The following is a 27,120-nucleotide window of genomic DNA, read 5'->3' as shown; positions in this document are numbered from 1 at the left end:
ATGGGCATGATGATTTACCCAGTCATATTTATGTTAAGAAAGATAATTTTGTGTTTTTCATGGTCTATCAGAATTTGTGAGGTATTTCTGATTGTATAGGCAATTATGCAGATGTCATGGGGGAAGGCTGGGAGATTTCACAAGAACATAATTTTATTCAATAAGTAGTGATTTTAGAATATTGAAGTATTATTTTAAAATGGTTTTAAGCTTTTGGATACATGATACAGACTCTGCTGCAATGTGATCAAAGCTTTCCTTTCTCCACCTTTATTAGCTGAGAAAGCTTAGATGAGTGTCTGAACCCCTCTAAAGCTCCATTTTCAACTCTAAAGTGAAGATCATACCACCAACCCCATGGAGATGTTTGGGGGCCCCTAACTAAGGCCTCACCAAAGAGTAGTAGCTGTAGTGTTGTCATTCCAATTTAGGAACTGACGGATAGTTCCGGTTACCCCTGAAGATAGTAGAGGTTCTGCACACATTTTCTCAGTGTTTTCTGTGTGACAGCCACCCTGCTAAGCTCTTTAACTGTGATCTCATTTTATTCTCCCAGAAGTCCTATGAGGTAGGTGCTGTTATTATCTTCCAGTTACCGATGGGGAAATGGAGTCGCAGGGAGACTGCCATTGTAGTTAAACGTGGAGCCAGGATTCGAAGCCAGATAGTCCGACTCTGGAGCCTGTGTCCTTTGTCATTCCTCTAGTTTTCCGGGACATCTGGGCATGCTCAGGGGTCTCTCGATGGAGGAGAACCTCTCTGCCCAGGGTTGACTTTTCAGGCTGATTGACCAGTCTTTTTTTTAAAATTTTTTACTTTTATGCAATTTTTTTTGGTACAATTTTCAAAGGTTACTTTCCATTTACAGTTATTACAAAATATTGGCTTTATTCCCCATGTTGTACAATACATCTTTTTTTTTTTGTTTTTTTTTTTTTGCAGTACGTGGGCCTCTCAACGCTGTGGCCTCTCCCGTTGCGGAGCACAGGCTCCGGACGCACAGGCTCAGCGGCCATGGCTCACGGGCCCAGCCGCTCCGCGGCATGTGGGATCTTCCCGGACCGGGGCATGAACCCGCGTCCCCTGCATTGGCAGGCGGACTCTTAACCACTGCGCCACCAGGGAAGCCCTGTATGATACATCTTTGAGCCTGTCTTACACCCAGTAGTGTGTACCTCCCACTCCCCACCCCTGTGTTACCCCTGCCCCCCGCCACTGGTAACCACTAGTTTGTTCTCGGTATCTGCGAGTCTGCTTCTTTTATGTTATATTCACTAGTTTGTTGTATTTTTTAAATTCCACATAAAAGTGATATCATACAGTATTTGTCTTTCTCTGTCTGACTTATTTCACTTAGCATAATGCCCTCCAAGTCCATCCATGTTGCCACAAATGGCAAAATTTTTGTTCTTTTTTATTGCTGAGTAGTATTCCATTGTATATCACATGCTGTATGCCACAGCTTCTTTATCTATTCATCTGTTGATGGATACTTAGGTGGTTTCCATTTGACCAGTCTTTCTTGGTCTTCAGAGGTTCCTGCCAACTAGGTAGGATGCTCTGATCCCTGAGCTGGCCACGTAGGATGAATGCCTTGGGAGTGTGGGTTGGGGACCCATTGAGCTGACCCCATTGAACCACAGTACTAGTCCACGTAGAACTTGGAAGTTCAGTGCACTCTTGAGCACATTAGAAGTTCAGTTTGGGGCTCTGTATCAACCTGCATAGATTACAGTTTTACTGTAACAGTCTTGACTTTGCCCTTCCTCTCCCCCCCGCCCCCGCTCAATGCTGGGGAAAGCTCCTGTCTGTGACTCCTTGGCAACCCTCCCCACCCCAGGTAGGCCAACTGTTATTTTGCAGTTCTGCTCCCTCACTCACCTCTTATTTTGCTCACCATGGGCACCCTTTGACTGCACCAAATGGTGTTTACGGTGGGCCATAGATCATGGCCAAATGGCCTGGTGCTTTAAAAAAAAACTGTATTCAATGTGGGAGAAAAAGGTGGGATGATGGATTTATTTGCCTCTTGGAGGAGTAGGTGGCTAAGGTGGGCAGGGCTCAGAGACAGGATGAGTGGTTTTACAGACTCCCAGTGGAATTCTGTTTGCTTTCCGTCCTCAGATTGGATGTTACCCAGGGATACAATAACTTTGTCTAGCTGAATTTAAAAGAGGTACCACCACACAAAGTGACTTTACATTAAAAAGGGCTGATAGGCCATAATCTCTGGTTTATGACTTGGATCAGATGTTGAGCAACCTGTCCTTTCTAATTGAAGGAAAGAAATCCTGGGGGCTGGGGCTGGGGGACAGTGAGGAGGAAGACATGTCGGCTGGGTGTCACCAGTGTCTGAGTTAACTTTGGCTCTCCACACCCAGTTTGTGGCACCTGGTTAGGCTGTATGCAACTCTCTGCTGTCTTTCTTTCAAAGTCAAAGCAAGTAATTTTGCTAAACCTACTTACTGCTGGAGTGTGAATTGTTCAAAAGACCTAATTGCTTATTCCTGCTCTCTGTATCCTTTGTATCTGGTAGATGTTAAATGAATGTTGGTTAGGTCAGTTGATACAGAAAGTTTGTGAAGTTAATGAAAGAATACTACTAGTTGAGCTACTCTTGTTTCCAGTTTCTTGTTGGGTTTTCATAGCTATAGCCATAACCACCAACAACCAGAGACAATTGATTTTCCAGTTAGATTAAAAATAATGAGAGAATTAAGCTGCCACATTTTGACTAACAGTATAAATATGTGAATTACTTATAAGAGCGGAGAACACAAAATCAGCCCCAATAGTCTTAATCACAACCGCCCTTGTCATAGATTGCTGGGAGTCGTCCCTCTCCAGGCTCTGTCCAAGTCTGGGTGCCAAGTGGTTACTATGATTTCAGTGATTATGGTATTTGAAGCGTGGAGAGGTTCTTAAAAGAAGGTTTTTTAAAAAAATCACTATGGGAAGCCGTAATTTAAACTAAACTATGCTGTCTTCCAAAAATTCCCGACAGAATATTTCTTGTTTTCAACAGTTTGCTGTGATGTTAGCTGGAGCGAGCAGTGGGTGCCTAGTCCATGACTGAGGTTTCGTCTCTGACTTTACTAGTCCATAGTTTGCACCTTAATTTTGTTGGAACTCTCAGGACAATAATTGCAATGTCCTGCAAAGAAAGACTATTATTTATAAATAAGTAATTTTTTCTTTTTAGCAGCCAATCACTAAGTTGTGAGCTACATAATCAGCCACTGTGACATGTGGCCTTCAAGCAAGCCAGGATTTCAGTTTCCTGTGGGCAAGTCCTGGTGGGCTGGCAGAAGTGTAGAAGCCGCCCTGCAGCCTGACCAGGCCCTGTGCTGCGTGCCTCTGGGGCCTGGAGATGTTGCCTTGTGGATGGCACTTGCTCAGCTTCTCGGAGTAGTCGTCTGTAGGAGAATGATGCCACCACTCTAGAGGAGTGTGACCAGCCTCATTTTGCCAGTGGGAGTTACCGAAACGTAGGAAACAGTGTTAGCCCTAATGAAGTGTAACTTCCTTGCGATAGGGCCCTGGTCTTGTGTATGCTCCGGTCCTATGAACTTGACTGAAATTGGTTGAACTGATTTCTTGTTAGAATTTTGGACTAATTTATCTTTTTATTTTTTTTTTGCGGTACGCGGGCCTCTCACTGCTGTGGCCTCTCCAGTTGCGGAGCACAGGCTCCGGACGCACAGGCTCAGCAGCCATGGCTCACGGGCCCAGCCGCTCCACGGCATGTGGGATCTTCCCAGACCCGGGGCACGAACCCGCGTCCCCTGCATCGGCAGGCGGACTCTCAACCACTGCGCCACCAGGGAAGCCCTGGACTAATTTCTTCAGCCATTTCTTTTTTTTTTTAAAATAAATTTATTTATTTTTTGTTTATTTATTTTAGGCTGCGTTGGGTCTTTGTTGCTGGGCGCAGGCTTTCTCTAGTTGCAGGGAGCGGGGGCTACTCTTCGTTGCGGTGTGCGGGCTTCTTATGGTGGTGGCTTCTCTTGTTGCAGAGCACGGGCTCTAGGCGCGCGGGCTTCAGTAGTTGTGGCACACGGGCTCAGTAGTTGTGGCTCACGGGCTCTAGAGCGCAGGCTCAGTAGTTGTGACGCACGGGCTTAGTTGCTCCGCGGCATGTGGGATCTTCCCGGACCAGGGCTCAAACCAATGCCAATCCCCTGCATTGGCAGGCGGATTCTTAACCACTGCGCCACCAGGGAAGCCCTCTTCATCCATTTCTGAAGCTCCTGTTACTGGAAAAAATCACCACAGAAGTATAAAGAGTAGGAAAGGGATTTTAAAAGGCACAGTGTATAAGCTGTGGGTTAAAAATGATTTCCCAAATATATAGCTTCAGAATGTTTTCAGTGGCTTTTTTCCCCATCACATAAAATTAGCCATCACCTAAAATTAGCCATTTTAAAGTGTACAATACAGGTTTTTTTTGAGTATATTCACAGTGTTGTGCAACCATGATCATTATGTAATTCCTGACCATTTTTATTACCCCCAAAAGAAACCCTGTACCCATTAAGAGCTCACTCCCCATCCTTCCCCTACCCCTGCTGCCTTTGACAACCCCTAATCTACTTTGTCTCTGTTTTTGTCTCTATGTTTCTGCCTATACTGGACATTTCATATAAATGGAATAATACAGTATGTTTCCTTTTGTGTCTGGCTTAATGACATTTAGCATAATGTTTTCAGGGTTCATTCATGCTGTAGCATGTACCAGTATTTCATTCCTTTTTATGACTTGAATAATAAGTTGTATGGCTATACCACACTTTGCATATCCATTCATCGGCTGTTGGACATTTGTGTTTATTCTACTTTTTGGCTATTATGAATAATACTGCCATGAACATTTATGTATAATTTTTATATGAATATGTGTCTTCAGTTCTCTTGGATAAAATACCTAGAAGTGGAGTTGCTGGGTCATATGTTAATTCTATGTTTAACTTTTTGAGGAACTGCAAACTCTTCCACAGCGGCTGCACCATTTACATCCCCACCAGCAGTGTATGAGTGTATGAGTGTGTGTGTGTGTGTGAGTGTGTGAGTTTATGAGTGTGTGAATGTATGACTGTATGAGTGTATGAGTGTTCCAGCTTCTCCACACCCTCACCAACACTTGCTCTTTTCTTTTCTTTTCTTTTTTTAGCATTTCTGGTGGGATGAGCTAGTATCTTACTGTGGTTTTGATTTGCATTTCCTGCAGTGTTTTGAGAGCCTCAGTATGACCCAAGTTTTCCTCCTTTATTCTAGCCTTTTAGCCTTTGCCACTCTACCCACCTTTTTTGTGTCTCCTAATAGGCAAAGGAAGAAGAGTTAGGGTGAATTAAAAGTAGAATCTACTGTCAAAGTCCACATTAATTTTTGTCTTCATTTAAAATATAATATATTTTAAGAGGCATAGATGTGAATCACATAGATAATGAATCATAATGTGTGCGTGTATGTATATAGCCAGCTTATTCAAGATCATTTGCCGTTTAAAAGCTTTAAACTAGTAATATATAGTAAGAATTAAAATCATTTTTATTATTATTATTATTTTTGTTGTTGTTGTTTTTTGCGGTACGCAGGCCTCTCACTGCTGTGGCCTCTCCCGTTGCGGAGCACAGGCTCCGGACGTGCAGGCTCAGCGGCCATGGCTCACGGGCCCAGCCGCTCCGCGGCGTGTGGGATCCTCCCGGACCAGGGCACGAACCCGTGTCCCCTGCATCGGCAGGCGGACTCTCCACCCCTGCGCCACCAGGGAAGCCCCATTATTATTATTTTTAAAGCAGTTGGAGGAAACCTAACAAACATAGCCTCAGCCAGGTGGTCAAGGTAAATGTCAACAGTGATAAGTCGTGTTGATGTACCATTGATATGATGTGATGACCACTTTTTCTTTGCGCTCTTTCTCCCAAAAAGCTATCAAAACCCCCGTCTAATCGTGAGAAAAACACCCACTAAATCTCAGTAGAGGGCATTTCACAAACTGTCTGACTAGTATTCCTTAAAACTGACGTGGCCATCAAAACCAAGGAATGTCTGAGAAACTGTCACAGCCAGGAGGAGCCTAAGGAGACAATAGGGTGTCCTGATGGGATCCTGGGACAGAAAAAGGACATTACGTAAAAGATAAGGAAATATGCATCTTAGTTAATAACAATGTATCAATGTTGCTTCATTAATTTTAATAAATGTACCACTGCAATAGGGGAAACGGAGGGTGGGATGTATGGAAACTGTATTAACTGCTTGCTTTCTGTAAATCTAAAACTGTTCTAAAAAAATTAGTTTACTTTAAAAAAAAATTACAGAAAAACACACAAAACAGTTGGAAGTGTTTTTCTTTAGTCAAAGTGGCCGTACTATATAATTATGGTTTTTTGGTATACTTGAAAAGCAGGGGTGGGCTAACTGTGGCCCAAGGGCCAAATCCCACCCTGCAGCCTTCTTTTTGTGTAGCCCTCCAGCTAAGAATGGGTCTTACATCATTAAAGGGTTGTAAAACAAACAAATAAAAACAAAGAAGAATATGTGTCCGAGATTGTATGTGACCCATAAAGCCTTAAATATTTACTCTCTGGCCCTTTCCAGAACCTCTGAGGTAAAGTGAGATGATCAAGTCTTTGAAATATTTTATTCAAACATTTAAAAGAAATATTAGTCCTATATGATAAAATGGCATGTTGATCAGTGATCATTGATCATAGCTTTCACAAATAACTTGGACTCTAGGCACTGTTGTATAAAAATAAATCAGACACGGATGCCGAATTGGAGGAGTTGCTTTGCTTCTCTTATTACTTTTCTTCTAATGCCATGCAGCATGCTACTTAAAGTTTTCCAAACCCATTCTTCTCTGATGTAACTGGAATTATACATAGGGACAGGAGAGAAACAGGCAAAAAACCCCACAAACTTTTGGAAGTACTGTAGTTGTTTGTTCACAGTTTACTCTTGGCAGTATAAATATAACAGTGATCTGTTTTGATCGTTGGAAACACTGACTTTCTTGGAATAGTATTTACTTGGGATAGTAGAGGTACTTTCTTGATAGTATTTATAAAATCATACAGTTGGTGATGATTATCAAATAGAAAATAATTCCATGTACTATCTTTACAAAGCTGGTGCCTGTCACAGTTACAGGTGTCCCAAAGATGCCATGAGGGGCTAAAACTGTTTCACACTGCAAATAGTTTTTCCTATACTATTAACCCTGATGTCAGTCAAGAAATCATGGTTCTGAGAAGACAGCAGTGAGTAGCGTTGAGAACGGAGCCCACTGGGAAGTAGACCAGGAGCAGAGTAACCGAGCTAAGCTCTGGAGCTGTTGCTTTACTCCTGTAACATGGGAGGAGCTACAGTGGTCCCAGTAGAGAATTTGCACAGAGGTGTACATTTAACCTGCTTTGATCTCATGGGGGGTGGAGGCAGGAGATTTAGTTTTGAAGAAATGTGGACATTATTTTGACTTAATAGTGACTTTTAGCTAAATACGTCTCCCTAGTATTATATTTCTGGAAAAATTAGTGTGTTGGGATTTAGCAGGTGGAGAGTGCCACTGGTTCCTCTCTGCTCGTGCTGTTTTCTCTTGGACTCAAACTTGAGTAGTGACAGTTCACGTTGTAGGAAAGGTTGACCTAAAGAGATTTGTGCTATAAATTCCTGATGAAGATTCTGACTTAGTGAGCGACCGTGGAATTACTTTACTGATACTGCTCCGTTTTATGCAGGAGGGTAATTTTATTAAGTGGCGCTGATATTCAGTAAAGTTTAAAGCATGGTAGAAAATGTTTACTCTCAAAACTTTGAAGAGCACACAGTTTCATTTAGTACCAAACTCTACTTTGCAGTTTTCTTAGTGTTTTGGTTTTAAATAGAGATAAATTCAAATGCAAGTCTTTTTTTTTTCTTTGAAATTATGACACTGAAGGAATGTGTGGAATCCGTATTGTACGTGGTATCCCTGGGTTGTCAGTTTTGCCAGCTTCTAGGTCCAGGTTTGCTAATTTTTGGCTGGTCAGTAATACTCTCTACACTTTATTCTTTCCCTTTTTCCTGATTTTCAGGGTGTTTGAACTTGTTAGAAACAGATCATTAACTTACTCCCCTCATTGCCTCCCCTCCCCCTTTTCTGCTAAGTGACACAGCTAGTGACAGCTCTCAGAGGACAGTATGACTCTAAACTGGTATTTAACTTGGCTGAATGTTTAACATAACATTAATGCCCTGTTTTGCTATTGCAGCTCCAAAGGCTACAAAGCTAACTTGATTGTCTAATACCCCTTCAGTCCTTTTCCCCTCTAAAGGTATGCCTTTAGATTTTATGTGGATACATTCTTGAGAGATTTCCTGATGTCTCATATGTAAGGAGCGTCCGTGTGTCTGCATCAGTTATGTTCTCATAAATTGATTTCAAGTCAGTTGGGGGTGGAGACCTGCTTTGCGTGTGTACCGTTCCTTTGTGCCCCCTGCTTAGCCTGCCTGTCCCCCCGGGACACTTAGGAACAGTGCAGAGCCCATACTCATGGAAATGAAATGCAAGTTTTTGAAGGACCCTTGCCTTCTTCCAGAAGGCTTCCACAAGCTTCCCAGCCTACTTTTACTGACTTGGCCTCCTAGCCATCCACTCACTCATTCATTCATTCAGCCATTCATCAAACATTTATTGAAAACTCTATGTGCCAAGTACATGTATCTTAGGGACATAGCAATGAATAAATTCTGCAAGGTCTCTACTTTGATGGATTTTATATTCTAGTTTGGGGGAGACAGATTATAGAGGCAGTACTGAATGTGTCTTGACGAAAATAACCAAGGTGCAGAGAAAATGCTGTCAGTGGGAGCTACTTTGAGTGGAGTGGTCAGGCCTTTCTGAGGAGCTGACAATTTAGCTGAGCCATGAGGATAAGAAAGCACCGTCCACGTGAAGATCTGGGGGAAGAGTCCAGGAAGAGGAACAGGTTAGGTTCCTAGCCCTGCTCTGTCTAGTATTCAATATGATAGCTGCTAGGAGTATGTGGCTATTTAAATTAATCAAAATTAAAAAAAGTTAAACATTTAGTTCCTCAGTCTCACTAGCCACATGTTAAGTGCTCAATAGCTACATGTGCAGATATAGAGCATTTCTGTCGATACAGGAAGTTCTGTCGGGCTGCACTGTCCCAAAGTGCTAGGGAGGTTGGTATGTTCAAGGAACTGAAAGGGAGCTGGTGTGGCTGCAGTGCAGAGATGGGGGTGGGGGAGTGGGAGGGCTTATGACAGGAGGCAGAGAGGTCAAAAAGGCGTCTGATCATGTATGCCTTGTAGACCATCAACATTTTAAGGGCATCCGGGAGCCGTTGGAGAGTTCTCAGTTGAATGGAGGAATGATGGGGCGTGTGTGTGTGCGTATGTGTAAATTTGTTCTTTCCCATTTTTTAAAAAAGAAATCATTGCTCTGCGGAGAAGGAATCATAGCACCTATTGCAGTGACATAATCTAAATGAGAAGCAATCAGATCTTGAACTGGAATGATGGCTTTGGCAATGGATTGGGGATATGTTTTTTAGGTGAAAGTGAAAGAACTTACTCATGCTTTAGATATGTGAGGCATAAGGAAAAGAGAGGGATGAAGGATTTACTGATTTACGGATGGGAAAAAGACCAAGGAAGGAATATCGTTGGTTGGTTTCCAGTTACATCAGCGATCCAGAGTTCTGTTGCAGATTTATAGGTCTGAGATGCCTGTTAAGACATGTATGTGGATATATCTGATAGGCAGCTGGATATAGAGTCTGGAGTTTGGGAGACAGCTAAATTTGGATATACATAGATAGTATTTTTAAATTGTGGGATGGGATGAGACTCTTGGGAGAGAAGGAAAAGAAGAGGTCCCCGGACTGAGCCCTGAAGCATGCCAGTATTTTGGGGGGAGTGAAACCTTGTTCCAGCTAAGATGGTGTATTTGTTCTCACTGGAACATACCTTATACTTTCCACCACTGTGCTAAAGATGATGATAATGATGATATATGCACCATTTGTTGAGCCTTCATATGTGTCATTTCAGGCTCCATGATGGCAGGTCCTGTGTCTGTCTTGTTCACTGTTGTATTTCAGTGTTTAGTTCTGTGCAAGCTCTTAATAAATACTTACTGAGTAAATGAAACCTTTGACAGGAGCCATTAGCACCCCCATTTTAGGAAACTGAGCTTAATAGGTAAGGTGGCTTGTCTCAGGGCACAAAGCTGTTAAGCAGAGGTGGCAGGCCTCACCTATGTCTGTCTGACTTCAAAGCTGTGCTTTTTGCTGTGTGTGACCTCCAGGTACTACCCAGTAGAGCCCTTGGCCTTGGGTTTGGGGTTGGAGGTCACAGCTACCCTTGAGGACTTAATTTCAACACTTGAAGCTTTCCTCGACAGTTCAGCCCCAGATCAGCTCTTCAGATTCTTTAATAGAACTCTCTCTTTTCCATTGATTTAAATCCTAATGGGCAATCCGTTGTCTGAGATGGCCTTGGTTTCACAAGTGTGTAAATTACAGACCTTGATTGGAATTCATTTTTACCTTGACCCTTGTGGTTGAGCTTAAGTCCTGAGGGGAAGAATCATCTTCTGTGCATTGCCTTGTTAGAGTTTGCTTTACACTACTTGGATTTGTATTCAGGCTCTGGCCTTGGTAAAAGGGAAGTGATAGAAACTTAGTGAGAGTGTGGTATATTTTTGTTTGATTTATTTACGCTGTGAAACTTACCTGGGAGAATATAAGCACTTCACTGAAATGGTGGTCATAAAGGAATCTTTAAACCTGTACATTCCTTATCCGTGTCACAGATGTGATATCTGAACAATATACTGTGTAACTGCTGCTATCTGGGAATCTGGTATTCTTACATTTCTACTTTTGACTTCGTTTGAGATCCAAGTTTGTGAATTTTAATTAAATGCTTAGATTATGCATGTGAAAAATCTTTTGTTCCTGTGTTGCTACGAGCAACAGTTGTTAAAGTTAATCTTCCTTTTTAAAGGAATTGTGGGCAAATAAATACATGAATTTGAACAGGTTAAAAAAGGTCATCATTTAATGTTGTGAATGTTCTGCCTATAAAATAGTTACTATGACCATAATGATCATGGTGAAGGGAAGAATGCGGTAGAAGTGAATAATCATCCGACACTTTGACAAAACATTCCTAAAATACTATTCAAATGAGGAAAGACTACAGGCTGCAGCCGAGTAGCCAAGCGTTGAGTCGTCCGACTGCATTTACTATTGTGGCCGAAAAGAAGCCGTGTGTAGTGGTTTGCATAGAAAACCCATGATTCATCTGAAATTTCCCAACTTTCTTTTTTTTAAAAGCTCTGTCTCTCATCCTCCCCTCACCACACTTTATCTCCTTCCTAAAGACTTCTTTTGTCCTGATGGTATTTGTTTCATTGCTCTCCACCCTACTTCAGCCTAAATTTTCCTGACTCCTGGTGGCTGCTTGCTGTTTGACTCTGTTGTGTGATTTTCCGATTATACTCCTTTGTGCTGGTTAAATGAGCAGTGTTTACCTAAATTAGCAGCGGTAGTGAAGGCACAGGTTGGCCCATCTGAAGGGAAGTCTAGAGCTGGCCCGGCAGTGGAGGCTGCTGGATGGACTTCCCTGAGTTCACTCTCCGGAAGGGCGCTAGGAATCGGGCTGGACTGTGGAAGTCAGCTCCCCAGTTAGAGGCAGGAGGGCTGGGAATGGGCCGGTTTAGGGATTTATAGTGATAATGTAATTGATTCTCCATTGGAGAATGCAGGACTCAGTGAAGAGACGCCCTTTGTCCTCATCCTGCATTCTCGCCTCTTCCCCAGCTCACTCTTGAGAACAAACCCTGAAGCACTAGCCCTTCACACAGTTTGCAGGCACAAGACATAACTTTCTTCTTTAAGATTTCAGAAGAAACTGCGGAGCCTCTGCACCTTCAGGAGGGGATCAGGCACCTCCTCCCAGGCATCTCTATGTTGCCATCTGTGCCCTTTTTTTTTAAGATTTTTTTTTTGATGTGGACCATTTTTAAAGCCTTTATTGAATTTGTTACAATATTGCTTCTGTTTTATGTTTTGTTTTTTTGGCCGCAAGGCATGTGGGATCTTAGCTCCCCAACCAGGGATCGAACCCACACCCCCTGCATTGTAAGGTGAAGTCTTAACCACTGGACCGCCAGGTAAGTCCCCCGTGCACCTTTGCATGTTAAGAAACAGTGATTTCTTTTTTTGAAACAAAAGTCTTATTTCAATTTTGAAAATTTAAATTGGATTTTTATATTTTTAATATGTCAGTTTTAAAAGCACAGATACAATGTTAGGATGTTAATTCTAAAATATATTCTGGGATAAGAGTGAGAACTTAAATGAGCATGTAATATTTGAGATGGGTATTCACTTAACTCATTAAGGAAGGTTTTTATATGTAAATCATGGAAAACCATGCCTCTTGTATACGAGGCTCATTTCTTTTCCACTATTGTCAATTCTTGTTCAGAGTTCCATATTTAACCCAGAAATTCATATTCATTCAGAGTGGTAATTATATAGTTCTTAAGCAGTCCATTCAAGGAACTTGCATTTGTTTATTGAAGCGTTTTAAAGAAAGTCACAACGGAAATAGAAGTCGCCTAAACCTCTGGTTTCATCACGATATCTGAAGTAATGTCCTAGTAATGGAGGTAAAGTTACCTTTGCAAGTATAGAAAGGACACTTTTAATACTTTAAAATTAAATCCTTCTAAGTTAGTTAATAATTTGGGGATTTAAAAAAAACCAGGAAAGCTGGCTTCCCTTTTCTGGTCTTGAAGAGTCCCATTTGTTGAAAAACTAGTTATTTTAGAATTTTCAAGGTCACAGGGTCAGCTGCCTGAAGGGTTGTGTGTATGTACGTATATATATACATTTTATTGAAAAACACCTTTATTCATGTTAAATAATCATGACGCATAGAATGAAATACTATGAATTGATAAAGAAATATGGGTACTGAGACACAAAGATCTCTACTATGATTCCATTTGAGTTAAAACACACACACCCTCAGGCTTCCCTGGTGGCGCAGTGGTTAAGAATCCACCTGCCAATGCAGGGGACAGGGGTTCCATCCCTGGTCCGGGAAGATCCCACATGCCACGGAGCAACTAAGCCTATGAGCCACAGCTACTGAGCCCACGCACCACAACTACTGAGCCTGTGCTCTAGAGCCCGAGAGCCGCAACTACTGAGCCCAAGTGCCATAGCTACTGGAGCCCGTGTGCCTAGAGCCCATGCTCCGCAATAAGAGAAGCCACCACGATGAGATGCCCGCGCACCACAACGAAGAGTAGCCCCTGCTTGCCGCAACTAGAGAAAGCCCGCACGCAGCAGTGAAGACCCAGCACAACCAATAAATAAATAAAAACACACACCCTCATAAACTCCTACATTCCAACGTTTGTCAAAGTAGGATGGTTTTGAACAAGGAAACTAAGTTGCTGCAGTTGTCAGAGCCCCTGTAGTCATCCCACATGTATTATCTCAGTTAATTCTTACTACAGCACCTCGAGGTGGACATGTCCATGTTCTTTAGTGTTGGCCTCCTAACTTCATTTGCTTGTTTATTCATTTGTACGAAATATTCTACTACCTGCCCCATCTTTGCAGTTTTTTGTGGGCTCTGCAGCTCTATTACTGTGGTCCTCAGTCTTTAGGGGTAAAATGAAACCTTCTTTCCCCATCCTGCTGAAAGGTAGAAGATGCCTCATTATTTTAGCAAGAAAAGAATCAATCAGCAATGTTTTTCCTTTAAATGATTAATTTTTTTCTATTATTTTTGAATAGGTAATACATGTACATGTTACCAAATTAAAGAGCAAGAAGATACTCAGTGAAAAGTAAATCTCCCTCCCACCTCTATTGACTCCCCATTCCTCTCCTCAAAGGGAGATATCTATCACCAGTTTCTTGTATATTCTTTTAGAGCTGTTCTCTGCATCTACAGACCTACACATGCATACGCATACTTCTACATATACTTTAGCTTTTAATTTTTTTTTTTTTTTTTGTTTTTTTTTGCGATACGCGGGCCTCTCACTGCTGTGGCCTCTCCCGTTGCAGAGCACAGGCTCCGGACGCGCAGGCTCAGCGGCCATGGCTCACGGGCCCAGCCGCTCCGTGGCATGTGGGATCTTCCCAGACCAGGGCACGAACCCGCGTCCCCTGCATTGGCAGGCGGACTCTCAACCACTGTGGCACCAGGGAAGCCCAGCTTTTAATTTTTTGACACAATTCTAATACTATTTTGCACCTTGATTTCTCTCCTTGTAGTATGTCTTGGAGATTGTTCTATTCCGTTGCATATGACCTGCCTCTTAACATACTGTTTTGTGAGTATACTGCACATTTTGGAACCATTTCCTCATTGATGAACATTTAAGTTCCTCCCAGTGTTTATTCTTCTGTTACAAATGCTTTTCACTGATACTAACATGTATAAGTCTCTTTAATGCAAATGAATTCAAGATATATGCATTTACAATTTTGATTGGTTGCTTCAGCTTGCTCTCCATGGGGAGTGTACCTGTTTCTACTCCCCACAACCTATGAATTAGTGCCTGTTTCCCACACCTTTGCCAAGCATTATGTTTCAAAGCATTTGGTATTTTTCACTGATAAGAGAAATGCAAATTTAAAAATAGCATTTTTAAATTTGGAACACTTTTTCACTTTTTTATTTTATTTTTAAAATTTTATTTTATTATTATTATTAGCCGTGCCATACAGCTTGTGGGGTCTTAGTTCCCAAACCAGGGATCGAACCTGGGCCCACAGCAGTGAAAGCTATGAGTCCTAACCACTGGCCCGCCAGGGAAGTCCTGTTTGTTTGTTTGTTTATTTATGGCCACACCGCATAGCTTGCAGGATCTCAGTTCCCTTACCAGGGATTGAACCCAGAACATGGTAGTGAAAGCCCGGAATCCTAACCACTGGGCCACCGGGGAATTTCACTTTTTAAAAAGTCACCTATTTTTCCTTTTTTGCGGACTAAGTCTTCCTATTCTTTAGTTTTTGTTGTTGAATAGTTGCCATTTTTATTACTTATTTATAAACATTATATATTAAGCAGATTACAAAATCAGTGGGGAAGAATGGATTATTCAAGAGATGGTGCTGGTACAACAGGTCATCTATATTAAAAAATAAATTCAGGTCCCTATGTTTTCCCATACACAAAAATTTGTAGATTGATCAATGTGGAAAATCAACATGGAAAAACAGATTTTTAGCTATTAGAAAATTATCAGTAGGTGGGCATCTGTATGACATAGTAGCCAGGACTAAGAAGTCCAAGCTGTTTAGGAAAAGACTGATACATTTGACTACAGAAGAACTCTTGACGTAACATACGGCATAAGTGAAATCAAGAGACAAAAAAAGGGGGCTTCCCTGGTGGCGCAGTGGTTGAGAGTCTGCCTGCTGATGCAGGGGACCACGGGTTCGTGCCCCGGTCCGGGAAGCTCCCACGTGCCGTGGAGCGGCTGGGCCCGTGAGCCATGGCCGCTGAGCCTGCGCGTCCAGAGCCTGTGCTCCACAACTGGAGAGGCCACAACAGTGAGAGGCTCGCATACTGCAAAAAAAAAAAAAAAAGACAAAAAAAGGGAGACAGTGTTGCACATAACTAATTAAAAATTAGTATCCTGAATGAATAAAGGTCTGTAATTCAGTAAGTAAAAGAGAATACACAAGAAAAGGGACCAAAAATTACAGCCAGTTCTAAGAAGAAGAAAACAGAATGGTTATTGAATGTGTGGCAGAATCTCACTTTCACTAGTAATAAGGGAAATGCAGAGGAAGAAAACTCCAGTGAAATACCAACTCATTGTCATCAGATTTACTAAAATTAATAAGCCTGATAACACTCAGATATGGAGAGGATGTGGGGAAATAGCTTTCATCACTGCTGATATAAGTGTGAATTGATAATACTACTAAGATAGCAACTGGCAATGTATGTCAGTTTAAACATTTGCATTCCTATAAGCCCAGGATGCTACTTAGTATATCTGAGAGAAACTCTTGCACTATGTACAAGCAAGTTCATTGTAGCATAATTTATAAAAGCAGAAAATTGTTAACAATCCAGATGTCCATCGATAGGGGACTGTATTAAACAACTTTCACGATTTAGTCATACAATGGAATGCTATACAGCAGTTAAAATAAATGAACTAGAATCTTCCTACATATATCAGCATAGATAAGTCTTGATGATAGGGTTTAGAGAAACAAGGCAAGTTTCAGAAGTATATGTATGGTATAGCATTCATGCTAAATTTTTTAAAAACGTGCAAAACTAGAATGTATAGCATTCTGGGATACATATGTATGTGGTCAAGATTTAAAAACAGGAATGGTCGGGACTTCCCTGGTGGTCTAGTGGTTAAGCATCTGCCTTCCAATGCAGGGGACTTGGATTTGGTCCCTGGTGGAGGAACTAAGATCGCACGGGACAACTAAACCCGCTCACTGCAACTACTGAGCCCGCGCGCTCTGGATCCCACACGCCACAACTAGAGAGAAGCCTGCGGAGCTGCAAAGAAGAGCCTGTGTACTGCACCGAAGATCCCTCATGCCACAACTAAGAGGGATTTATTTGGCTGTGCCGACACAGCCATGTAAATAAATAAATAGAATTAAAAAATGAAATGAAATGAAAACAGGAATGGTCTACCCTGACATCAGGATAGTAATTGCCTCTAGGGAAGGAAAGGTGTAAGGGGGTCTGTCCTGAAAGGTGTCTATAATTCTTTATATTTTTAAGTCCGAAGGCAAGAATGGTAAAATATCATTCCCTAAATCTTGGTATTGTAGACATGGATGTTCATTTGTGTTTGTTGTTGTTATATATTAAATACACATATTGAATTTTTTCATATACCTTTTTACTATGTAGAGATAATTTGTACTTTAAGCTATTAATATAATGAATTTTATTAATAGATTTTCCTAATTTTGAATTTTGGTATAAAGCCCACTTGGTCATTTAAAAAAATGTATTGCTGTATTCTCTTTGCTAGTATTAGGATTTTAACATTAATATTCATGAGAGTAGTCTAATTTTCTAATTTTTTTCTTCTCCTCTTTTCATGCTCCCTTGATCAGATTTTGTTCTAATGTTATGCTGACTTCCTGAAAAGAATTTGGAAGCTTTCACCGTTTTCTATGGAACAGTTCAACTATCATTGAAATTGTGTGTTCCTTGCAGTTTGGTAGCGTTCACATTCATGACTTATTTGATATCGTACTTTTTCTGGAGGATTAGTTCTTGGATAACTGTTTTGGTATCTATGTGACTGATTAGATTTTTCCCTGTCTTCAGGGATCAGTTTGGTATTTATATTTTCCTGGAAAATCATCAGTGTTTTCCAATTTATTGGACAAGATAATCCCTTAACATTCTTCTCCTTTCTACTGTATCTCTGGTTGTTTTCCTGTTCTCATTTATTACCTAGTGTATTTGTACTTTTTCATTTTTTTTCTTTTCAGTTTAGGTTACCTAATTGCTCAGCTTTTTGTGTATTTCTTTTTAAAGTAACCAACCTGAGTTTATTTTAATTATTTTTCCAATTCAGTACTTTCTGCTTTTTATCTTTATTCCTTCCTTCCTTCTGCTTTTTCATTTTTTGTAACTTCTTGAGCTTGTTTAACTTCTTTTCATTATTACTTATTTAGTAGGATTAGCAGTTAAAGCTATGGATGTTCTTTTTCTCTGATGGGGTTCAGGCACACACCTGAACCTATCATATTCTTCCACGACCATCAGCTCTTCATCAAAGTTAGTATAAAAATAACGGGTCTAACTGTTTCTTTGGATCTTCATTTCCTTATGAAGGCTCCCATGTCACATAAAACTTATTAAATAAATTTGTGTGCTCTTCTCCTGTTAATCTATCTCTGTCAGTTTAATTTTTAGACCCTACCAGGGACCCTAAGTGAGTTGAGGAAAACTTTATCCTCCCCTACAGATTACAGATCCCTGCTGTAGTTGTATTCGAGCTTCTGAAATGTTATGATTTCATGGTTATTTTGCACTTAATCATTAGTATTCAGTTTGAATTCCTCTTTACGTCAGAATTTAGAATCTATGGTAGCTCAAACCTCTCCACAAAAGCTTAAAAATTACTAGACGCACTAAATTTTTCTGATGCAGCGTGTGGCCAAAGAAATCATCCCAAGTGTGGGAAATGTCCCCAGTGCTACAGCCCCGCCAAGGTGAGCCTGACTGTCCTCAGAGTAGCTGAGAAGCCACCATCTTGGCCATTCAGGTGTTCAGATGGCTTTTGTCCACTGCAGACCAGAACTGGGTGAGAATCAGTTATTGTTCTGGATGGTTTGAGAGATGATTCCCGTGCAGCTCTTCCAGGGTGATGTGTGCAGTAGCGAAGACTTGATCCTGGGAGCTTGCTCCTACGTCTAATGCTCTGGAATCCTATTATGGCAGAGGAGGGCATCAGATGCAGTGACCTTGATGCCCTTCCCAACCCCACAGGCATCCTGGGGCTCCTCTAGATATCCAGTACCTGCCTCAAAATACGACTTGGTGGGTGATATGTGGTGTTCTTTCTACCCACTCTTGTCATTTTCAAGGCAGATAAACCTAGACATTTCTTAGGAATAGCAGAGAAACTGTTGTAGATGAAACGGAAGCAGTTTCTTTAGAACTTTGTAGGATTTCCATATTACTGTATTTTCAGGTCAAAGGATAGTTTACCTTTTACATCAAACCTGGTTGCGTGAATGCGAAAAATAACTGTGGTTTGGAAAGTCTTCCATGGTTTATGTATGCACACACTAGTTTACTTTTATTTATGTGTGAGAATGGGAAAAGAATTGTGAGAAGGAAGCAGAAGGCTGTACCAAAATTCTCTATTATGTTCTACACTGTAAGATTTGTTGCATTTTGAATTAGGTGCAGGGTTGAGTGTGTGCCTGTTTTCAGTATTTCAGGTCTTTATTGCTCTACACTTAGTGGCTTAAATGGGTGCTGACTTGACTAACAGAAGGCGTTGTGTGACTCCCATGCTTACTTCACCTTGGACTTCCTTTGTAGTATGATACCATGTTTTTCTAGCCAGAGCGGTTTTTCCAATGTCTGTGTTATGTTTCAGGCTCTCCACTTGGAATTCTTGTATCCCTCTTCCTTATAAGCCATGTCCCGTGGATTTGTTAAAAGATAGTTTCAGTTTTCAGTCTCCTGAAATACATCTTGTAATTCTTTGCTCTGTCTCGTCTGTCTCGGATACTTAGTATATGCCAGTTGTGGAAATTCTGCCCCTTCTGTTGAAGACTGGTTCAGGAGTGGACATGTGGCCTGTTCTGGCCTGTGAGAGGTGAGGGGAAGTCCGCCTGAGGCTAGGAGACAGCTGGAGAAGGGGACAGTTTTTCCTGTTCTCGATGTTGTTTTGCCTGGATGTGTTGCCTGGAGCCGTGGTCCCCGTCTTGCTGCCAGCCTAAGAATGAAGCCAGCACAGAGGATGGCGGAGTAAAGATGGACTGAGACGAGGTCCTTAGTGACATTGTTGAGCCACTGAAACCATCAACCCTAGAGGCCCCAGCCATCCTTGTGTGAGGTGGGATGATTGCTTTTCTTATTGTTTAACCAGCTTCAGACCAAAAGCTTTCACTTGCAGCAGAAGCCTCACCCCTGCCCCTCTGTGTAGTGTTGTGGTTCTGGAATGTAGGCTTTGGAATCTGATGGAATCAGAATGCTGGTTCTTCTGTTTACTGGGTAGCTTTATGATCTCGTGCAATGGTGATATTAACTATGACTTAGAGAGGGCTTAACTTTGTTTTGGTGCCAACATAATTATATCAGTTAATCCTTATATATTACCATTTCATAGATGAAGAAAACTGAGGTTGAGAGTAATTAAGCTTGTGAGTGAGTAGGGCCTGAAACAAAACAGATCTATTTGACCCAGTTTCTCAGAGCCTCATTGTTTAATGTGAAAAATGGCGATATTATGAATAATGCCAAGCTCATAGGATTGTTGGGAGGAGTAAATGAGATAATTTAGAGCATTGTAGTACAGGGCCTGTTACATAGACATCATTCAATAAATAGCTGCTATTATTATTACTGCTATTGCTGTTATCACATTCCTTGTTGTGTGCCCGTCGCTTAGTTTGGTGGGCGTGTTTTGGCCTCTTGATAAGTATTTGCTGACTCATGAATGATTCAATGATAAATTTCACCAATTCTGTCAATTATAGCGTTCAGGCATATCGGGCCTCTTCATGTGTGCCATTTGACTGCTTCCCTGACATCTCTGGCCTTTACTGTGATGTTAATTTCATGTTCCTTGAGAGTAGGGAGCAAATACCACTTGGTTCAGTGCCACCACTGAAGTTTTTAAAAGATCTACTACTTGGCACACTAAGAAGTGTTTTTCAACAAGTTTCTGTTTGGAACAGTTGGCTGCTTTCATTCATTATCACCATTTTCACAGGAATTGGAAGTTTTGTAAACTATCGCACTGTTACCAGTTTTGGGGGCCAGATTAATAGAAAGAAGAGAATTTACTTATGGATCACTCCTTAAGTTCCTATTTTCCTTGTATAACACTTCATGTCAGAGAAACTAAAAACATTCTTTATAAACATTTCCTTTATTCATCAGATTCTCACTGAGGCATGAAAAGAATTACAGTGTCTCCGTCTCATGAGTTTGTCAGTAACTTCTTTTGCTTCTTGAGAGACACCTGAATCAGAATTCTAGTCTGAATTTCTGACTTCTAACTTATTCTTGTCTTATTCACTACCCCAAACTTTCTCTCAGAAGTTATACATATGGGACTTCCCTGGTGGCGCAGCGGTTAAGAATCCGCCTGCCAATGCAGAGGACATGGGTTCGATCCCTGGTCTGGGAAGATCCCACATGCCATGGGACAGCTAAGCCCGTGCACCACAACTACTGAGCCTGCACTCTAGAGTCTGTGAGCCACAACTACCGAGCCCATGCACCTCAAGTATTGAAGCCCGCGCGCCTAGAGCCTGTGCTCTGCAACGAGAAGCTCCCGCTCATCACAACTAGAGAAAGCCTACGCGCAGCAACGAAGACCCAGTGCAGCCAAAAAAAAAACAAACCAGAAATTATACATATGTGTTTTTTCTAAGACAACACACGGGAACAGTGGCCATTCCATTCTGTCTGCCCTCTGCGTAGGAAGATCATGGTACAGGTACGTGAGACCTTGCAGGGCTAGATTAAGATAAATGTGGCTGGAACAGCCCAGTAAACTCAGTTTCTTTATTTTAATCCATTGCTTTATTGTTGTAGCAGTCTATTTTTCCCCCCTAAATTACAGTTCTATACCATATAACTCTGCTATATTTGTATTACCTGTAGAAAGGGAAGGCATTTTGTGTGTAGGCTTAATAAATTCACAAATGCTTTTCAGGCCTGGTTTTGTTTTATTCTGTTTTTAGGTATTTTATGAGGAATATATATGCATTTTTATGAGGAATTAGCTCTGATTTGCTAATGATGATGTGCGGTTGTAATATATGACTGTCTTTTATTTTCTAACTATGCTGAAGACCTATGGCAACACTGGTGGTGTTCAAGGAGATCATGGGTCCTTTTGGTCTTAGGCTTCACGACTGAAAATGACTTGTGAGCCCTTGAAATACTTTAATATTTCTCTTCTTTCTTTTAACTGCCCACCTTCTTGAAGTAGTTCTTCCACACTCAACATTCAACAATATTTATTGGGCACATGCTCAGTAAGCGATGTGAATGATGGCTGGCTACTTTTTGTTTAATGCCCTCTGATCTCGTTTTCCGGTCCATTGCTTTACTACAGTCTGACTTTTCAAAAGTAAACAGCGGTCTTCTTAATAAATCCAGTGGGGTGGCAGTCAGGGTCCATTCAGGAAAACAGGCTAGTCTCTGTATTCTAAGGGATAAAAGGTCTAACGTGCAATCTGCTGCTTCCTCACCTGAGAGAAGAGTGAGGAGAAGCTGCTCCTGCGGGTTGCGGAGGCTGGCAGGCCTGGGCCTGAGCCCAGGGGGCGGACCTGGGAGCTGGCCTGGGCAGGCTGCAGTTCCGCCAGGCTCCCGCAGTGGCCCGTATGCCCTGCGGGGATGGGGTAGTTCTCAGGATTTGGGGCAGGGAGCCGCTGTCAGCCTCGTCCGGGGTTCTGCCCTCTGCTTCTCTTCTGTCTCCTCTTGTGGCAGACTCACCAGGAGCCACGCTGGCCAGGGGCTCTGAGGAGTGGCCCCTGGCCTCTGCCAGGTCCCTGAGGGTGGGGTGACACGGGGAAGGCGGCGCACGGGGGCCCTTGCCCACCCCCCCTCCTCCCAGGCTTGCTTTCATGGTGACACTGTCACGTCCTTCACCTGCTTGAGACGCTTCAGCCGTAGCCCCCATGAGAGTTTTTGTCTCTGATTTTGTCCTCTTTCCCTTCCCTTGTGACCCTCCTCCTACCTGGGACTCTGAGACGTGTGACACAAAGCTCGAAGTCAGAGCTTTAATGTGCTTCACATATATTTTCCATTTAGATTTTATAGAGTTTTATGATGCTTAATGTCTTTTTGTTTTGTTTTGTTTTTTTGCGGTACGCGGGCCTCTCACTGCTGTGGCCTCTCCCGTTGCGGGACGCACAAGCTCAGCGGCCATGGCTTACGGGCCTAGTCGCTCCGCGGCATGTGGGATCTTCCCAGACCGGGGCACGAACCCGTGTCCCCTGCATCGGCAGGCGGACTCTCAACCACTGCACCACCAGGGAAGCCCGATGCTTAATGTTTTGAATTTTTATTTTATGCGTTTATCCTTTTGGGTTTTATAAAATGCCTGGAAAACCTTTTTCTGTGTGAAAATTATGAAAATAGTCATTACTTTTCTTCTAGTCTTTTTTTAAAAAAGCAATTCTTTTATACTTAATCTTCAAATCACTTTCCCATCATTATTTAACATGTTCAAGGTCAAACTCACCACCTTTCCTTTGTAACCAGTTCTGCCTTCTGGTGACGTTTGTACTGCTGTAAATCTCCGCCATCCAGGCACAGGATCTTCTTTGATTCTCGCTTCATCAAGTTTCTTTCTCGGCTGTTTCTATAAAACATCCTCTTTTTTCTCCACCTTAATCTTTGACTCCCTACTCCGTTTTCTTATTGGGTCTTCCTCTAACTCCTAAAAAATGAGTGTTTTTCAAAATACTGTGTAGGCAGGGCATGTGTACCTTGTTACCGTTGTGTGACCAAGGCAGCCACAGCTCTTGGCACATACGAGAACCTGTATTTATTGTATGACTTGGTGAATATCAGTGGGTGAATATACGTCTGTCCTTGTTCTCTGTTTTCAGGATATCTCCACATTGACATCTAGATGTTACCTGCAGAATAGAGTGTCCCAAAATAGTCTCATGCAGTGGACATGGTACATTTAAGCAAGATATTGTGTCACATTCTTATGAAGAACGTGGTGAAATATGGACTTGTTAACCTCTTAGTTAGACATGCTAGTAATTGAGTGACCTTACCCAAAGGTGTCCATGAAGGATCAGTGGAATCTGAAGAGGAAATTTCTTTGGGCTAGTTCTAGGATTTTGGCGATAGCTCCAAGTTCAGTCTTTTTTTATTAATATCTTAGAGGAAAACATAAGTTTATCAGACTTGCAGATAGGACCAGGTGGGGAAACAGGGCTCATGAGAGAATCAGGACCCTAATGTCTCGTAGACTACTTGGTTGAAGTGATAAACTAAATGAAATTTAATGCAACACTGAAAGGCCTTGCACCAGGGTCTAAAAATCTATTGTGTAAGTACAGGATTGCCTGGTGGAAACACAGCGGGGAAGGACAGAAAACTTTTCACTGGTAATTTGAGCTCAGCATAAAGAGTGTGACCTGATTTCTGAAAATGCTAAGGTGCTCTCATATGATCAGAAGAATAAATTCTGTTTTTTCCTGTGATGTTACACCTAGAATACTGCGTTTGGTTTAGCGGTATCAGTCACCTGGAGCTTGTTCAGAGCTAAGGGCTTAGGGACCGTGAAGAGCCTGGGGATAATGTCCCAGGAGAAATGAGTGGTGAGAAGGCGAATGCTGAGCCTGAAGAGGGGAGTATTTTGGGGGAGTGAGGAGGTGTCTCAGAACTGAGGGATCATATAATTTATTGTCCAAACCAGGACTCTTTGAGAGTGAAAGAAGGTACTGTTAGTAGTTATGCTGGGATGATGGGCACACACTAGGACCGTCCTGGGCAAATGAGAACATGATCACCTAATTATAATCATCTTAAATATTTGAAGGTCTGTTATATGAAAGAAAGACAAGACTTCACCTGTGCAAGTGATAGGACCAGTGGATACAACTACAAGAAGACCTGCACCTTCTTCCTCATAATGAACTCCTGTCTGATCTCTTCAGTTGTTGAAGAATGGAATAGGTTACCTTACAAGGTGGTGTGTTTCCCATCACTGCCGATGCCAAGAATTTGTATAGCTGCCCTTTCGAAGTCTTTATAATATACAGATCAGGTGAATCAACTTGTACCAGTCCATCAAGTATTTGTGTACTTACTCTTCCCGAGTACTCGGCGGATGTCCATTTTCTCATTACGTGTGGAGTAACCATCTGTATACTAGCCCTGTGCCTGTCACTAGAGGAGGTTGGGATCTGTGGCTTTGATGGCTTTCACAATAGGCCTGGCTCTGCAGTTGGTTGATCTCTTGTCCCAGCTACAGACTCCATTCGTTCTGCATCAGGGCATAGTGACCTCTACTGCTGTTGTCTTGTTCACTGTAATGTCTTCCCGATGCCTACATGCCTCTTTTTTTATTTTTGTCTTGGTTTTTATGCTAAATAAAAGATGTCTCCTCTTCCACGGGCCAGCAGCCTCTGACCTGTTAGGGACCCCAGCTTTGGGTCAGCTCATTTCTTGCTGTGGGTGCTGTGGACATTCCTTGGCTTCCACGGGGCACTGATTCCCTGCTTGAGTCTTTGGTACTTTCTTTAGTCCTTTACAGCAAAAGAGACAGATGTGACTGTTTCTATTTGATATATGAGGTTTAGAGAGGTTAAATAATCTACCGGAGGTGACCCATCCAGTAGGTGTCTAAACTGGATCCAAGCCCAGGTCTCCTCATTTGTCCACTTATTTATTCATTCAGCCAGGGTCTGAGCGCCTGCGTGGTGCCAGGTCCGTCTGCTGCTCCAGATTCGTAACGAGTCCCCTTCCCCTCTCTCCGCAAATACACACTGTAGTCACACTACTCATTCTCCTGGACCTCCAGGGTGCCCTACTTCTTCCTGCATGGTCAGTAAAGACGGATGCGACCACCGTCCTCCTGTTGTTTGGATTCTAGATTTGCAAACATATAGAAGAGTAGTTTTCTTTTGTTTTTTTTTTTTGTTTGTTTGTTTTTAATTTCTTTTTGATGTGGACCATTTTTTTTTAAGTCTTTATTGAATTTGTTACAATATTGCTTCTGGTTTATGTTCTTTTGGTTTTTTGCCCACGAGGCATATGGGATCTTAGCTCCCCAACCAGGGATCGAACCCACACCCCCTGCATTGGAAGGCGAAGTCTTAACCACTGGACCAACAGGGAAGCCCCTAGAAGAGTAGTTTTGTTTTAAACATCTGAGTATTAAGAAGAGAAGCACAGGGTGAAATGGCGGTGTGCTGTGTGGCCCATGACTTACTCTGGGAACCAAGGAAGTGACATTTAAATGGAAACCTGAAGGATAATAGGAGTTAGCTGGAATGGGGGGGGTGATTAGACCATTTTGGGGCACAGAGGAAAGAGCACGTGCAAAGTCTCTGAGCAGGGACACACTTGATGCCTTGGAGGTTCAGAAAGAATCCAGTGCATGTGCGCATGTATCGGGAGTGGAGGGCAGATGACTTGATATAAGACTGGAGAGTTAGGCAGGGGCAGGGTCAAGATCTTGGCAGTTTATCCTGAGACAAAGATATTTTTTCCTTTCCTTTTTGATCTTATTTGTTTTCTGAATAGGTAAAGTCATCACATAATTTGATATTCAAGGGCACCAAAGGGTATAGCAGTCTTGTCTCCTTTCCACCTCTGTCTTCCTGCCATCCATTTCCTTTCCCTAGAGACAATTATACTCTATTTCTCATGTATCCTTCCATAGATATTCTGTGCACACACTGGCAAACACATAACTCTTTTTCCTCACCCTTTTTTTACGCAAATATGAAGGTTCTATATGCCTTAGTTTTGAACATAGTTTGGATACCATTCCATGGCAGTATAGAAAGAGCTGTTTCATTCTTTTTTATGGATGCATAGTATTCCGTTGCAAATATGTACTCTAATTTATCTAATTAGATTTATTAACAATAATAATATAATAATAATATAATAAACTTATTAATTTATCTGTTAGATAAATTAGATTTCTCTAAATAGATTGATGGGGGAAGGGCAGTATTGCAGAGGTAGAAGATAACTAGTAAACCATTTCAGTAGTTGAGACAGGGTGTGATGTTGACTTGGATTCAAATAGCGGTAGTGGAGATGGCGATTAAGTGTCTGTATGTAGGAGATCTAACACTAAGATCAGTTGATTGATGGGCTGTTAGGGGTGAAGCAGAGCCGTGACTTCTAGCCTTTCAGGCTCAGCAGTTGGGTGGATGATGATGTCACTTAGCAGGCTGGTTAACACTAGAGGAAGGGCAAGTTGAGTTTAAGGCATTTGTGAGACATGCAGGTGGAGATGTGGGGTAGGCATTTGACTTTGCAAGTCTAGAGCTTAGGAGAGAGGGTTAGTCTTAAGATAGAAATTTGAGAGGAATTATCGTACAGTAATGAACATTTACAGCAATGGTAATTGAAATTTGGGGAATGGTTGACGTCACCGTAGTCAGTGACGTGGTCAAAATGTTGATGTAGTGGAAAGTGCTTAAAAAAGACATGTCCTGGGCTTCCCTGGTGGCGCAGTGGTTGAGAGTCCGCCTGCCGATGCGGGGGACGCGGGTTCGTGCCCCGGTCCGGGAAGATCCCACATGCCGCGGAGCGGCTGGGCCCGTGAGCCGTGGCCGCTGAGCCTGCGCGTCCGGAGCCTGTGCTGAGCAACGGGAGAGGCCACAACAGTGAGAGGCC

At 42.2% G+C, this 27,120-nt stretch overlaps 1 protein-coding gene across 2 annotated transcripts in view; it reads left to right on the top strand.

Annotated features, from left to right (window-relative positions):
* WWC2 (WW and C2 domain containing 2) overlaps nucleotides 1–27,120 on the top strand; it is a 166,756-nt gene that overhangs the window by 2,925 nt on the left and 136,711 nt on the right. The window contains exon 1 of one of the 2 annotated variants that reach the window (XM_067721812.1): nucleotides 11,367–12,187. The exons of the other annotated variant lie outside the window; for it this stretch is intronic. The gene's annotated coding sequence lies outside the window, so the exon portion shown is untranslated. Of the gene's footprint in view, nucleotides 1–11,366; nucleotides 12,188–27,120 lie in introns of those variants that run through there. 2 annotated transcript variants of the gene reach the window in all.

Source organism: Pseudorca crassidens, chromosome 21 (genome assembly GCF_039906515.1).
Source record: "Pseudorca crassidens isolate mPseCra1 chromosome 21, mPseCra1.hap1, whole genome shotgun sequence".
Lineage (NCBI taxonomy): Eukaryota > Metazoa > Chordata > Mammalia > Artiodactyla > Delphinidae > Pseudorca > Pseudorca crassidens.
The sequence above is the reverse complement of the archived record's forward strand: the minus strand, read 5'-3'. Positions and strand labels throughout refer to the sequence as shown.